This window comes from Chiloscyllium punctatum, chromosome 10 (genome assembly GCF_047496795.1).
Source record: "Chiloscyllium punctatum isolate Juve2018m chromosome 10, sChiPun1.3, whole genome shotgun sequence".
In the NCBI taxonomy this organism is placed as follows: Eukaryota; Metazoa; Chordata; class Chondrichthyes; order Orectolobiformes; family Hemiscylliidae; genus Chiloscyllium; species Chiloscyllium punctatum.
In genome coordinates, this window is record NC_092748.1 from 23,000,234 (window position 1) to 23,016,322 (window position 16,089).

A 16,089-nucleotide genomic window follows, 5' to 3' on the forward strand; every position below is an offset into this window, starting at 1 on the left:
TGCTCCTGGGCCTGGCCAGGACGGTCATAAACAGGTCCAAGCAGCAGGCCACGGAGGGGGTCATTCAAGCTTGTTGCCTACCCCTCTTCTGCAGTTATGTCCGTGCCTGGATGTCCCTGGAGAAGGAGCACACGGTATCCAGCAACACCCTCAAGGTTTTCAGGGAGAGGTAGGCACCGTGGCGAGTGGAATGTTTTATTTCCCCCTCCCATTTTGATTTAAACCCTGCTCCCCACCCCCTTCACTTTCTTGATCACGCAGCATTGCCCTTTGATGTGAAGGGCACTGCTAGTCACTGGTCACCCAGGTGTTTCTATTCTATTCTTCCTGGTGGTGGTCGTTGTTCTTCACTGTGTCCTACACCTGCACACACACACACACAACATGGGCACTGAAAAAAATAATAAAAGTCCATCGCACTTACAAATACCCTTAAGGGAAGGAAATCTGCTGTCATCACCCTGGTCGGGTCTACCTGTAGCTCCAAGGCCCACAGCAACTCTTTTTTAAAAAACATTTTTTTCTTTTCTTTTAAGTGCCAGCTCGCAGAGTGAACAGAACCTCTCACACTTTTTTTAACCCCCACACTACCGCCTAATTGCTTATATTTTCCCCAGCACCCATGTTACGTGTGTGTGTGTGTGTGTGTATGTGCAGGTGTGAGACACAGTGAGAGACACAAGGTACACACATCTTTATTCAACCACAGCAACTCCTTAACTACCCTCTGGATGATTAGGGATGGGTTATAAACACTGGCCTAATTAGCGTCATCCCTTTAATAGATAATAATGAAAAACAAAACGACACTCACTGCAGACGACCACGCTGCCAGGGTTTTTTTGGGAACTGACGTCACCAGCTTTGTTTCCTACATGACGACAGTTGGCTTCATTGCAAAAGGACTACATCGGCTTTAGATTAGTTTGGGAGGTCCTGGGAAATAGGGATGTTATCTTTTTGTTTCTCTTTCACACGTGCGGACAAGCTGCAAAGCGGTCACTTACACAGCAACATCCTCCAGCCACCTCCCTCCCTCTCTCCTTCAAAACACTGTTTGCAGAACACAAACAACTCGTTGCCTGCCAGGTCAGTAAAGCCAGGGGACAGAGATCTGAGGTACATGGCAGAAGAACTGAGAGAGGGGCGGGAAATATTTTTACGACTCCCTTCCTTCTCAGCACTGGCAGCTGGAGACTGTATGAACTCTTAACTCCAGCTCCCCTTTTGCTGCCTCCTCGTTCTACAACCCCCACCTCCTCTCGGCCTCAGAGAAACAACCGAACGTTTATCTGTGGTACAATGAAACACAGGAGGCGGTCAATTAGCTGGAGTGCCTGGCCTGTTTTGGAAAGAGATGTCCATTAGTCCCGCACCCACCCCCCCTCTCCCTATTTTGTGTAGCTCTGCTAATGTTTCCCTGCAAGTATGTTTCCAAATCCGCTTTGATAATTACCATCCAATCTGCTTCCACTGCCCTTTCAGGCTCAAAATAACTCACTGCGTAAAAATATTTCCCGCATCTCAGCTCTTCTATCATTTACCTCAAATCTGTGTCCCTGCTTTTACTGACCTTCCAAGCCATTTGTTTGTATTCGCTCTCTGCCAGCACTATCTTTAATCTCCCCTTCAACTTCCATACCCCTCCCATCCAAATCTGAACTGGGGTGTTCTCCACGCGGATGGGTAAACAATGTGATCACCTCACAGGGCTAAACGCTTCAATTAAGCCAAAGAAACCACAGCCCCAGTCACTGAGTGCTCTCTATCAATTATTAAACAGTAACTCAACCTTTGATTTTTTTTTCCGCTCCCGCCCCCACACCCCATCCAGTCACGAAAGTAATTGACTGCTTGGTGGGGGTGGGGGGGGCAAGTTTCCAAGCCCACATGACCCCAATCCCCGTGGTAAATCTTCATGTTTTTTTTATTCACTGGTGGGACATGAGCCACACTGGCTGGCCAGCATTCAATGCCCGTCCCTAGCTGCCCTTGAGAAGGTGATGGTGAGCCCCAGTCCATCTGCTTTAGGTCAACCCATAATGACCTTAGAAAAGGGAGTCCAGAAATTTGACCTCGTGACAATGAACAGTGGAGTCAGAATGGTGAGTAGGTGGGGGTGAACTTGCAGGTGGTACTGTTCCCATCTATCTGCTGCCTTTGCCCTTCTAGATACAAGCTGTCGTGGTTTTGGAAAGTGCTATCTCAGGATCTTTGGTGAAGTTCTGCAGAGTTCACACTGCTGTGACCAGAGTGTTGATGATGAAGGGACTGGATATTTCTGGGTGCGTTATGGTAGGCTCAGCCATAAGATTAGGATGCATGGGGATCCTCAGTGACTTGGCCACATGGATTCAGAATTAGCTTGCCCATAGAAGACTGAGGTCAGTGGTGGAAGGGTGTTTTTCAGGCGGGAGGTCTGTGACGAGTGATGTTCCGCAGGGATCTGTACTGGGGTCTCTGCTGTGTGAGATATTTATTAATGACTTGGATGAAAATCTAGATAGGTGGGTTTGCAGGCAATACAAAGATCAGTGGAGTTGTGGATAGTGTAGAAGGTTGTCAAAGGATACATTGGGGGTATAGATCAGTTGCAGATATGAGTGGAGAAATGGCAGATGGAGTTTACTCCAGTGAAGTGTGAAGCGCTGCACTTTGGGGGATCGAGAGTTAAGGAAAAGTATAGAGTTAATGGCAGGACCCTGAACAGCACTGATGTACAGAGGGATCTTGGGGTTCAAGTTCATAGCTCCCTGAAAGTGGCCACTGAAAGTAGATAGGTGATAAAGAAGGTTGGGATTGAGTACAAGAGTCAGGATGTTATGTTGCAGCTTTATAAGACTCTGGTTAGGCCACACTTAGAATATTGCATTCGATTCTGGTCACCACATTACAGGAAGGATGTGAAGGCTTTGGAGAGGGTGGAGAAGAGGTTTGCCACGATTCTGCCTGGATTAAAGTGTTTGAGCTGTAAGGAGAGGCTAGAAAAATCCGGGTTATTTTCCCTGGAGTGGCAGAGGCTGAGGGGAGACTTGGAAGTCTATAAAATTATGAGATGCATAGATAGGATTGACAGTCAGAATCTTTTTCCCAGAGTTGAAATATCTAGGACTAGGAGGCATGCATTCAAGGTGAAAGGGGGAAGTTTGAAGGAGATGGGAGGGTCAAGTTTCTTTTACACAGAGTGAGTGATTGAAGCCTGGAATGCACTGCCAGGGATGGTAGTGGAGGCAGATACAATCAGGGCATTTAAGAGATGTTTAGATAAGCACATGCATATGCAACGGATGGAGATATCTGGGCCAAGGGGTAGCAGAAGTGATTAGGTTAATTTGGTGTCATGTTCAGCACAACATCATGGACCAAAGGACCTGTACCTATTCTTATTGTTCTACGCTGCCAATCGAGCAGGTTGCTTTGCCCTGAGATGGTGTGAAGCTTCTTGAGTGTTGTTGGAGCTGCACCCATCCAGGCAAGTTGGGAGTGTTCCATTGCACTCCTGACTTGTGCCTTGTAGATGATGGACCGTCTTTGGGGAGACAGGAAGTGAGTTATTCACTGCAGTATTCCTAGCCTCAGCTCTTTTGTCCAAGGCTGTAATGAGGTCAGGAGTTGAGTGGCCCTGGTGGGACCCAAACTGGCTATCTGTGAGCAGATTATTGCTGGGTAGGTGCTGCTTGATAGCACTGTTGATGACACCTCCTAACACTTTACTGATGATCGGGAATGGACTATTGAGGCAATAATTGACTGGGCTGGATGTAACCTGCTTTATATGTACAGGACACACCTAGGCAATTTCTTTTTTTTTGTTGGGAGGTGGGGAGTGGGAGTAGATCTGGGCATCCAGTCCTCAGGTGATTGCCAGATCATTATCATGGCCCATGGGTTTTACAGTTTCCTGTTCTGTTGGGACAGGACATATTCAGGGATGGCAACAGTGTTGTCTGGGGCATTTGTCTATAAGGTATGATTCTTCCATAGGACTGATTGATTAGCGTGCCCTCTCAAAAGCTCCCCTCTCAATCATTACCCTAATTCCCACACAACCTACACAGTCTCCACCCCACACAAATGTGAGTAAGAAGAGCTTTAGAGCTGACAGTAGCTGTTGGGTTGTTACTCAGCATCAGGGGTTTGAATTCCTTTTGAACTTTGCAGCAGTTTCTGATAGAACTCAACAGCTTGCTGGAGCATTTTGATGGGCAGGTGGGATTCAACTACCTTACAGTGGGTCTGCAGTCACGTGTATGCCAAATCAGGTAAAGATGGCAGATTATCTTCCCTATGGGACATCAGTGAACTGGATAGATTTCTATAACAAATAGGCCAGATTAATTCACTATCAGCTCTGGGTCATAGGTGTTTCCGTTTCTGAGTAACAGCCAAAGCAGCAAGATGCCATAAACTATGATCCAACATTCTTAAATCACAGAGTCAACTTCCATTCTTCCCATACTTTCCACAATGATTCAAAACTGCGATACAGTAACATTGGGGTACAGTATCATTGGGGTATAGTACTTGTGGGGACAGGTCTGCCAGTGTACAACACTGAGGTACAGTACTGGTGTGGTCAGATCTGGCACTGAATAACATGGGAGTACAGTACTGGTGGAGACAGGTCTGTCAATGTGTAACACTGGGGAAGTACTGATAGAGACAGGTCTGTCACTGTATAACACTGGGATACAGTAGTGGTTGGAGCAAGTCTGTCACTGTACAACACTGGGGGACAGACCTATAACTATATAACATTGGAGCACTGAACTGGTGGGGACAGATGTGTCTCTATATTACACTGGGAAGTAAGTCTACTGGGGATGGTCATTTGTCAGTTTGCCATCTCCTTTTTCCTCATGTTGCTCACTATCCAATGTCTCAACTTGGGCTTGTGCTGACTGTTACCATTTCCTGTTTTGACCAATGAGCTGTATGGTCCTCACGAATGTCTGAATACTGTGTAAAATGTGCACAGCTATGTCAAATTCAAAATGCCGTGTCATTCCTCAAAAGCAAAGCTCAAAGAGAAGCTGTTTTGTCTGCAGCTTACTTCCTCCACTAGCATAGCAACTGGACTTTGTTTCTCAAAAGCATACAAACTGATGTATTTCAGGAGGTGGATCATTACTTGGAACAACAATATTAGACCACACAGAAACAGCCAAAGTGATGCTCTGAATTCAACAAATTTCATAGCCTCCGCCCACATTTTGTCTCCTGGATCTTTGTCAACTTTTGAGTTTTCTCTCCTAGTTTTCATGTAATTGTTACTCTCTGAGAGACAGAAAATAAATTATTTCCATATTAACCATGAGAGCTCATATTTTTAAACTGTATGTCCTGGCCCTAGAAGGGGAAATCTCCTCGCAATGCCCAACCTGACAAATTCCTTCAAGATCTTGTATGTCTCAATTAGATCACTTCTCATTCTGCTAAACTCCAATGAGTGCAGGTCCCTTTGCCATCAGCAACATACTCCCTTCCCAAGCCAGGTATCAGTCAAGTGAACGGCTTCTAATACATATACATCCTTTATCAAAGAATTATGCTAAAAGGGAAAAGAAACAAGAATAAGAGACGTAGATTTGAAGTGATGAAGTGAGGGAATAATCTTTTCATTCAGCAAGTAGTTAGGGTTGGAATGCAGTGCCTAGATATATGGTGGAGACCAGTTCCATTGAGGCACTCAAGCAGGCACTGGATAGGTATTTGGATAGAAATGGTGTGCAGGGATATGGGGAAAAGGCAGGAGATTGACACCGGGTAACAGAACCAGTGCAGGCACGATGGGACAAGTGACCTGTTTCTCTACCATAACAAATTCTGTGAAGTTAGTCCAAACCTCTATATAGTGATTCAGCTCTGACCTCATCAATGGCCTGGTTGAACTGTGGGGGAAAAATGTCGACTTTTATATTCCATTCCATTCCATCTGGACAATATTCTGATGAACAGTCATCAACTGAATGATCATCTCTCATTCTCTCTTCACAGACGTTGTCAGAGCTGCTGAGTATTATGAGCATTTTCTACAGTTGTAGTGCCGCGGGAGAGCCTCTGTTGTCAGTGCACATCCATCTCAACGTTTATTACAGAACCTTGAGAGAATATACAGAACTGAACACCAATGGTTTACCCTGTATTCCTATGAGCTGGTACCTGAGATACATCAGAAACATACTGATCAGTACCCAGGATAGTGTGCCACCTGGGACGCCCTGAAATTTCCCATGAATGATCCAAACTGCACTGTACAGGGGCAGGCCAGGTGAGCAGATGGCATAGTGGCATCGACAGGTCACATCTTTGCCAGTCTCTGCTACTGTGACCTGGTAATGGTGTCGCCTGCTCTTGTATAAGCAAAAAGGAAAAGAAACAGGGCTTTGAGTCAGGACATTGTGAGTTCAAGACTAGGCCAAAGGCACAAAGATGTCGAAACCAAAGCGTGCAGGAGGCAGAGGAGTGGCTTAGGGTATGGATGGACAGTTCTCTGCAGTGGCCTGGCCAACACATTAACTCCATTAACATTACTAAAAGGATATTGGCTGCTCATCATCTTATTTCAGAATTGCTTTTACAAAATTGGCTGCCGCATCCCCATAAATTACAGCAGTGACTACCCTTCAAAATAACCTCAGTAAAACACCTCAGGGCATCCCAAGACCTGAAAAGATACTCTCTTTGTACAAAGTTTTCACATTTCTTATCAGTGGCTATTGCTTTTATTATAATTCTTCATGGAATGTGGGTATTAGTAACTAGCTTAGTATTTCTTGGTTGTCCCTAGTTGCCCCTTAATGGAGGCAGTGGTGAGCAGCCTTCTTGAACTGCTGCAGTCCATGTGAGTAAATGTTCTGATCTGACGAATGAGACATTGGAGAAGGCTACACACACTTCCATTTAGGTGTTGCAGACCTGACTTCCCAGAGTTGTTGCATTACGTTAAGGTACTGCTCAAGGCTTTGCTGTTTAAACTCAACAACTTCTTGCAATTGCCTGCTGCTCAGGTTCTGTCCGACACACTCTTCTGCAGTTTGACAAAATGGCCACTTCTTAACGTTTTGTCAGTTGTGGGATGATGATTCCACACAGACAGTGAATCACAATTAGAATGGGGTAGGAAAGGAAGAGTGAGGGAAATGCAGTTTCAGGCGGGAACACAACATTCGGTCAGTCACTTTATTGACCCTTTGTGTCCTAGCAGAGATCCCAGAGTCCTGGTGGTCTGGCATTGCTTTGTATCCAGGTCTTGGTCCCACTCTGGGTTACTATGAGTCATTTCACCTGGATGAACATCATGGTCAAAGGAGGGTTTTACCTCAATGTTGCTGGAACCAGCAATCCCACCGTCCGGCACTCCCCGGGATGTGTACGCTGTCACGAGGACACATGACTGTGAGGTGACGATTCATTTGGGTTTGATTCTGATACCCCTCACAGCTAAAGACGATCCAACTAACACCATTCGTTCTGGGCATTAGGAATCAGCACTTGGAGCCAGTACCACCAAAAGCATAGTGAAGCCCCTTCAGTATCCAAGAAACCAAACTACAGCAGGGGAGGCTGGGTCACCAAGGCAAGACTCTCCCAGCATGGATTGTAAGTGTAAAGGTGTAAGTCCATCAGAAGGTCAGAATTGAGGATGTTTGCTGGTGTTTACACCATGTTCAGCACCATTTGCAACTCCTCAGATACTGTCGTAAAACATGCTCAGATGCAAAATCAGGACAATATCCAAGCTTGTGCTGGCCAATGGCAAGTAACATTTATATCACACAAATTCCAGGCCAACACCATCACTAAATAGAGACAATTTTGTCAGCACTCCTTGACATTCAATGGCATTACACAGAACATAGAACATTCCAGCGCAGCATAGGCCCTTCGGCCCTTGAGGTTGTGCTGACCTGTGGAACCAATGTGAAGCCCATCTATCCTATGCTATTCCATTCTTGTCCATATGCCTATCCAATGACCATTTAAATGCCCTTAAAGTTGGCAAGGCTACTACTGCTGCAGGCAACGCATTCCACACCCCTACCACTCTCTGAGTAAAGAAACTACCTCTTAACATCATAGAATCCCCTATTATCAATGTCCTGGGATAACCATTGACCAGAACTGAACTGGACTCCCCACATAAACACAGTGACTACAAGAACAGGTCAGAGGCTAGGAACACTGTGGCAAGTAACTCCCCTCCTGATTCCCAAAGCCTGTCCCCTATCTTCAAGGCACATGTCAGGAATGTGATGGAATATGCCCCACTTGCCTGGTTGAGTGCAGCTCCATCAACACTCAAGAAACTTGACACCATCCAGGACAAAGCAGTCCACATGATTGTCACCACATCCACAAACATCCAGTCCCTTCACCACCAACACTCAGTAGCAGCTTGTGTACTGTTTGCAAGATGCAGTACAAAAATCCACTGAAAATATTCAGACAGCACCTTCCAAATCTGTGACAACTTTCATCTAGAAGGACAAGGGCAGCAGTTACATGGAAACACCACCACCTGAAATTCCTCTCAAAGCCACTCACCATCTTGACTTGGAAATGTACCTTTATTCCTTCACTGTCTATGGGTCAAAAACCTGGAATTCCCTCCCTAAGAACATTGTGGGTCAACCTCCAACACATGGACTGCAGCAGTCTCAAGAAGGCAATAGATAATTAGAGAACAGGCAATAAATATTGGCCTAGCCAATGATGCCCATGTCCTGTGCTTGAATGAAGAAGGGTTAAATGCTAAATATGCAAATCGTCTACATCAGCAGTGATGTTAGTGATCACATGACAACAGACTCTGAAGGGAGATGGATCTGTGTGAACCCTTATGCTCAGTTTATTATGCAAATAGATGTTTAACTACAGGTAAAGTTACTAACAGTCTGGTGTTCAGTGGTCCCTATTGATCCTGATCAAGGACACATCTCCCCCCAGACTCACTGCGATGATAACAGTGAGGGGGGAGCTGGCTCTGCCGAGGAGTCTCCTGTGTGAAGGACAGTGAAGTCACACCAAGTGGAGATGGAGCTGTCGTGAAGGTTGTCAGCTGGGGCTGCTCTCTTTTAGTTAAAGCAAATAGATTTTAGGGTACGGGAGGGCGCAGGACAAATAACCAATACTCTCGCTGTTGGAGCGATGCGGGATGGACACAGAAACACACATACAGACACGGTTTGCAAGTAACTGATCCTGGTTTAGTACTGCCCCTGGGCTTTGGGAACTCTCGAAACTTTATTGTCCGTAGTTGAAAGCACTTTGGACCGCATGCCTCCTGTTCATTAAAACTAAGGATGTCACCAGAGTAAATCGGAAAGAGTAAAGTTTGGGGGTAATTCCCTGCAAACTCTCCCACAGCACGCACACACACACACACACACAAGTACACACACGCACCCAGACACATATATACACAGACACACCCACACCCACACACATAGATACACAGATCCAGGCACATATATACACAGACACACACCCACTCATACACATAGACACACATTCACACCCAGACACATACACACATTCACACCCATGCACAGATACACACACAAGCACACGCACCCAGACACACATACACCCAGACACATATATACACAGACACAGACACACACACACATTCACACCCATACACACAAGCATACACATACAAGCACACACACAGAAACACATACATCCAAACACACATTCACACCCATACACAGACACACACACCCAGACACAGACACACACACCCAGACACAAACACACACACACACACACAGACCCAGTTCCGAAAGTGCAGGAGAGAAGCTGACCCTGCCCCAGCTGGAACGTAGCATCTACCACTTTACACAGGGACTCACCATCAAACACCAGCACTGACCCCGGTGAGTCGTGCACAGTTGATTTCCTTTGCAGAAAGGGAAGGGGGAAGGGGAGATGATCAGGCAGGGGTCAAAGCTGAATTCTGAGAGAGCCAGGACACTTTTTTTTCTCTCTCTCGCAGGAATCGCCAGTGCCACGTTACAGAAGGCAACCCTCTCGTTGTGGAAAGTCACAGCCCAGGAGGAAGAGCGGCTCCTGTCCCACCCTCCCCCCACTCCCATCCCCCTCAACCCGGGCTCCATCTGCAATATGTGCCCACAGTCTGTTCCAGGCTCTCTGAGGACCCTCTTCACCCTCTGTGCACATTCCACTCCTCCTCCCCCACCCACCCACCCCCACTCCATACAGGGCAGGCCCACACTGCAATCCCTGCTAGCTGACAAAGCTCAGCCACACAACTCTGCAGTCCTCAGTAACCTGACAACGGTTAGATAAATCAGCAGCAACGTCGATTTAATCTACCTCACACACACACACACACAAATTGACATTTGTAGCCGGGGTTAAATTGTATTGTAATGGGAAGTGTGGGGAGAGAGGGAAGAGTAGGGGGGGTGGGGGGAGTTGGGGAGGACAGCAAAGTGTGGGCAGAGAGAAATGCAAAAGACTCTCCTACCCAAAGGGTCTGTCAGTGGCTGAAGCTGCCGTTTCTGGCCAAGCTTTCTAGTCAGCCTTTTTCAGCACCATTTTGCTAGTCAGCTCCTTGCGGTCCAAGTGCCCCTGACTGACAGCCACGCTCCTTCTTGTCCTTCAGATTGAAAACCACAGCACAAACCAACAAAATAATTTCAAAACAGAATTAAAAAAAAACAAACAAACAGGACGTGTTGGGGGCAGGGGGAGAAAAATCAATGACAGGAAAGGCGGGGGGTGGAGGGGGGGGGGGAAACCCATCACTTACTCTGAAAAGAGGTCATCCTGTTTTGTTGTTTTAAATTCTCTGCTCCTCAGCACGAGAGGAAAGATGGCTTTGCAGATTGAAACACAGGGAGAGAGAGAGAGAGAGAGAGACATCCAATCCTCCTCCCACACTGCTGATGCTGCATCCCACTGCAAACAACACAAAGGCTGCTGACGTCAAGGAGACATGAATGGAAGCAAATTGGGCCTCTTTTTAGAATTCAACACAGGTTTGGGAGTTACGGGGGGGTGGGGGGGGGGGGAGGTCAGAGTTGGTGGGGGAAGGGAGGGAGGTGGGAGTGCTGCAAGCCAATAGGATGCGTCTAGCCCTCGCTTCCGAGTGATCGCGCCGGATTGATTGAGCTGGTGCGAATACAAGTCGGTGTGCCATTGGGGACTGCTCTGGCATCCTCTGGATACCCCACTTCTTCCCTGTCCCGACCTCCTGTGGGGCTGTGGGGTGGGGCAGTGTTGCCTTGCTACAAGCCATGGTGATTTGTGAGGGGGGGGGGGGGGGGGTTTGTTGTTGGTGGTGAGGAGGAGACAGACAGCAGTCTGAGATGTAATCACGTTGTTGCCAGCTGCCAGATGAAGCTAGGCTACTTTCAATCGCGGCCAATAAGCACTGCCACTGTGTGTGCAGTCCTGGGTTGTTGGGGCTGGGGGTGGGGGTGCAGTGGATTGGGGTGCTACAGTGATCTGAAGGAGACACCCACCATCTCTTGAGTTATTCCTTAATTCACAGATTTTCAAACCCCCGGGGCACCCACGCCCTTTAAATCGCCCATTGCCAATCACGGTTACTGAAGCTGAGAAGATGCTACAGCCCAGGGGGGAGACTGCACCATGCCAACTCCAACCTGTGCACCCCCGTGGTCTGCTATACGGATGCCCTCCATGGGGCACTGATAATGTTGGATCATCTTTGGTTTGGCACTGACCAACCAAGTGAAGAAGGAAGCAAGGGTGAAGCCCCACCATTCACATGCCCACCGGTACACAGCTGAGCTTTAACTGCACAGGCAGAAGTGGGTACTGCAGATGCTGGAGATCAGAGTCAAGATTAGAGTGGTGCTGGAAAAGCACAGCAGGTCAGGCAGCATCCATGGAGCAGGAAAATCGACATTTCGGGCAAAAGCCCGCCATCAGGAATTGCATGGGCCCTGATGGGGAAATCACATAATCTCTCTACACCACTGACCACCACCAGGAGGCTTGTTAAACCCTTGTTGTCCAAGACTTTGACCTTCTGCCCTCCAGCTATCATCTCAAACCATCAACAGATTTTCCAACAAAATGCCTCTGAGAGGCATCTCAAGATATTTGAGTACAACAAAAAGGTGCTATATGAATACACACGGTTGTTTAGCAGGAAATTTAGCAATTCTTATATAGTGTCATAGTGCAATCAGTTATGAGCAGTACATACTGTTATAAAACACGCCTGCACAAGAGGTACATACTAACATAAGACACACTATAAGGGCGGGCACTCTGTGAAGCAAGATACCATTATAAGGGACATACTTTGTCATAAAACACACAATCACATGGTGTACATACAGTTATAAAACGCTATCACAAGGGTGGCATACTGTTATGGAACACACCTTCACAAAGTATACATACTATTATGGAACAAACAACCACATGCATACATTCTGTTATAGAACACACAATCGTAAGGGATACATATCACTATAGAATACCCCTTCACAGGAGGTACATACTGTTATGGAACAGACGGACAGCATGGTGGCACAGTGGTTAGCACTGCTGTCTCACAGTGCCAGAGACCTGGGTTCAATTCCCGCCTCAGACGACTGACTGTGTGGAGTTTGCACATTCTCCCTGTGTCTGCGTAGGTTTCCTCCGGGTGCTCCGGTTTCCTTCCACAGTCCAAAGATGTGCAGGTCAGGTGAATTGGCCACGCTAAATTGTCCGCAGTGTTAGGTAAGGGGTAAATGTAGGGGTATGGGTGGGTTGCGCTTCGGCGGGTCGGCGTGGACTTGTTGGGCCGAAGGGCCTGTTTCCACACTGTAAAGTAATCTAATCTAGACCATCATGGGGGGGGGAGGGGAGCATCACATGATAGAACACACTATCATAAGGGAGACATATGGTTATAGAACACATTACAACAAGGGGGACATATGGTCCAGAACATACCATCACAAGGGGCACAGGCTATTATTGAACACACCATCACAAGGGGCACAGACTACTATCGAACATGCCATCACAAGGGGAAACTACTGTTATAGAACATGCATCACAAGGAATACATCCTGCTGTAGAACACACCATCTTATGGTGTACAAACTGTTGTAGAACACATAAAACACAAGGTGTACATTCTGTTAAAGAACACACCATCACAAGCTGTACATACTGGTATAGAACAAGGTGTACAAACTATTGTAGAACTCGCCATCAACACTGGCCAGGCACAAACTGGGCCGACCGAACAAAGCTCCATGGCTGTCAATTCCCACTGTGATGCAGACTCCCTCCACCCCAGCTGCACAACCAATGAGTTGACTGAAATGTCAAAATAAAAGACTTTTTTGCATAGATGTGATTGTTTCTGCACTACATCTGTTTGTGGGCCTCTCTGTGTGACCCTGAAGGTGACTGTGCCACCATGATGCCCAGGGGTACACAGGATGCAACACGCCTGTGTTGAGAGCCTGCTGCAGTATCTGGAAGCAAGAGGAACAAGGTGTTTATGAAGCAATTGGTTTTGCTAACATCATTGCCCCTCATCCTGCAGCATCAGTATGCTTCCCCTGGCCTGTGTTCAAAAGTGCTGGCATGAATGGGGAACACAAAATCGTAGAGACCTACAGACCACATGATTTAACTATTCAAATCCCAATTCCCAGAACTTGGTCTATAGCCCTGTATGCTTTGCATCAGAAGTGCACAACTAAATACTTCTAAAACGCTATAAGGATTTCTACCCCAGGCAGTGAGTTCCAGATTCCCATCACCCTCTGGTTTTCACAACATTTTTCTTCACATCTCCTCTAAACATTTCGCTCCTTAACATAAGTCTAAGCCCCTTGGTCATCGATCCCGCTATTAAGGGGAAAGCTTTCTACCTGTGAATGTTAACTATGCCCCTCATCATTTTATACATCACAGACTTGTCCTTTCTCAACCTCCTCTGCTCTAGGGAAAACAAACTTAGGACTATTCAATCTCTCCTCATAACTGAAACTCTCCAGGCCAGGCCATATCCTGGTAAATCTCCTCTGCACCTTCTCCAGTGCTATCATATCTCTACGATAATGTGGATTCCAGAACCACGCACAAATTCTAGCTGTGGCCTAACCAAGGTTTTATACAGTACCATCATAACCTCCCTGCTCTTAAACTCTGTGCCTTGACTAATATAAGTATGTATCCCATATGCCTTTTTAGCTACTTCAACCATCTGTCCTGATACCTTATGGGACTGGTGTACATGCACAGCAAGATCCCTGTAATCTTCAGTGCTTCCCAAGGTCCTGTCATTCATTATATATTCCCTTGCCTTGTGTATCCTGTCCAAGTGCATCACTTCACATTTATCCAGATTGAATTCCATTTGCCAAAGATTAGTCTTTCTGACAAGTCTGTCTATATTCTCTTATAATCTAAGGCTATCCTCCTCACTGTTTACCTCCAATACTTCTTGTATTGTCTGCAGACTTACTGATCAACTCTCCTACATTCAATTTTAAATCATTTCTATAAACCACAAACACCTAAGGACCCCAAAACTGATTCCCCAACCATCACCCTCTGCTTTCTGACACTCAAGCCAATTGTAGGTCCAATTTGTCAAATTTCCTTGGATCCCATGGGTTCTTACCTTTACTATCAGTCTCTCATGCAGGATCTTAACAAAAGCCTTGCTGGAGTCCAAGTAAATTACATCAAAAGCATTGCCCTCATCTACACACCTCTTTGAAAACTCAGTCAAGTTTGTCAGACATGACCTCCCCTTAACAAAACCATCAGCACTTCTCTTGATTAGTTCCTGCCTCTCCAAGAACAGATTAATTCTGTTTCTCAGGATTACTTCCAATAGTTTCCCCACAACCGAGGTTAGACTGATTGGCCTGTAGTTTCCTGGCTTATCCCTCACTCCCTTCTTGAATAATGGTGAAACATTGGCTGTCCTCCAGTCCCCTGGAAGGGGAATCGAAAATTTTTGCAGGCATCCCACTATTTCCTTCCTTACCTCACCCAACAACCTCGGATACATTCTATCTGGCCCTAGAGATTTACCCAGTTTTAAGCTGTCCAAAACACTCAGAACCTCAGTAATATGAGGAGCACGAATGCATATAGTATTGACTGGGCCAACACATCAGCATGTTGAGGGGTTAGGGAGTCTGCAGTTCTGTGTCCTGTGCAGTATCTGTGTATAAAGTTGTTTCCTTTTGAACAATCTCACATCAGTGGCCCACTCACTTAAATGATCTAACCTGACAGGTCAGACGAGAAGTTCCCAGACCCCTGACAGCTGCTTATAAATCTCCCTGACCATGATAGCCCTGGTCTGGCTGCTTTGGAACCACAGGACTGACCATGAGCCATTCCCTGGACTGTACAGGCACGGACCCCCTGTCCGAGAACATCCTGACCGGAAGCCTGACTGTGGCCAATCCCCTGGACTGATATGGAAGACTGACCTTGACTCACTGTGCTGGGACCCTGTGACTGATGGGTGCGTCCTCATGGACTTCAGTAAGGTCTACCCTCCATCTCAATCTGAGAGATATGGCTGCCCACTTATTGCAGATGTTGCATGTTTTCTGTGTAAGCTGATGGCACATGGAACAAGGGTGAGATTGATATAGCAATGTGCCTATTATGGACTAGACAGAAACCCCTCAAAATATATTAAGGTGACCTAGACTCTAATTTTTTTTTTATTTTAAAGGCAAATGTCAGACATTGCATTCCAGATGCAATTTGATTGGTCAAACTACCTGTCTTGAAGCAAAACACACTTCATTTGTACATTATAGTTAAAATACAAAATAAAGAATAAATTGAAATAACTGAACTCGATTTGAAGGTTTAACAGAATAATAGATTATTTAGTTACTAAACCATAACTGTTTCAAAAATGAACATCTCATAAACACTCTTGGCAAAGACAAAACCAGACGAATAGATTGTGTCACATGCAATTCCAGCAGCAGCAAAAGAAACGTCAGCATTTAGCTGTAACAGAGAGAAGGAAAAAGAAGCTTCCACATCCAGCTTCAATACCCCAGCAGCAACTGCTACTAAAAAACTAAAACTAAAAAT

At 46.2% G+C, this 16,089-nt stretch overlaps 1 protein-coding gene across 1 annotated transcript in view; it reads right to left on the reverse strand.

Moving 5' to 3' along the window:
- Window positions 1–10,991, reverse strand: part of LOC140481750 (mitogen-activated protein kinase kinase kinase 13-like) — a 125,310-nt gene extending 114,319 nt beyond the window's left edge. Inside the window, 1 exon segment of the mRNA XM_072578286.1 lies at window positions 10,781–10,991. The gene's annotated coding sequence lies outside the window, so the exon portion shown is untranslated.
- Between the last annotated feature and the right edge of the window lie 5,098 nt (window positions 10,992–16,089).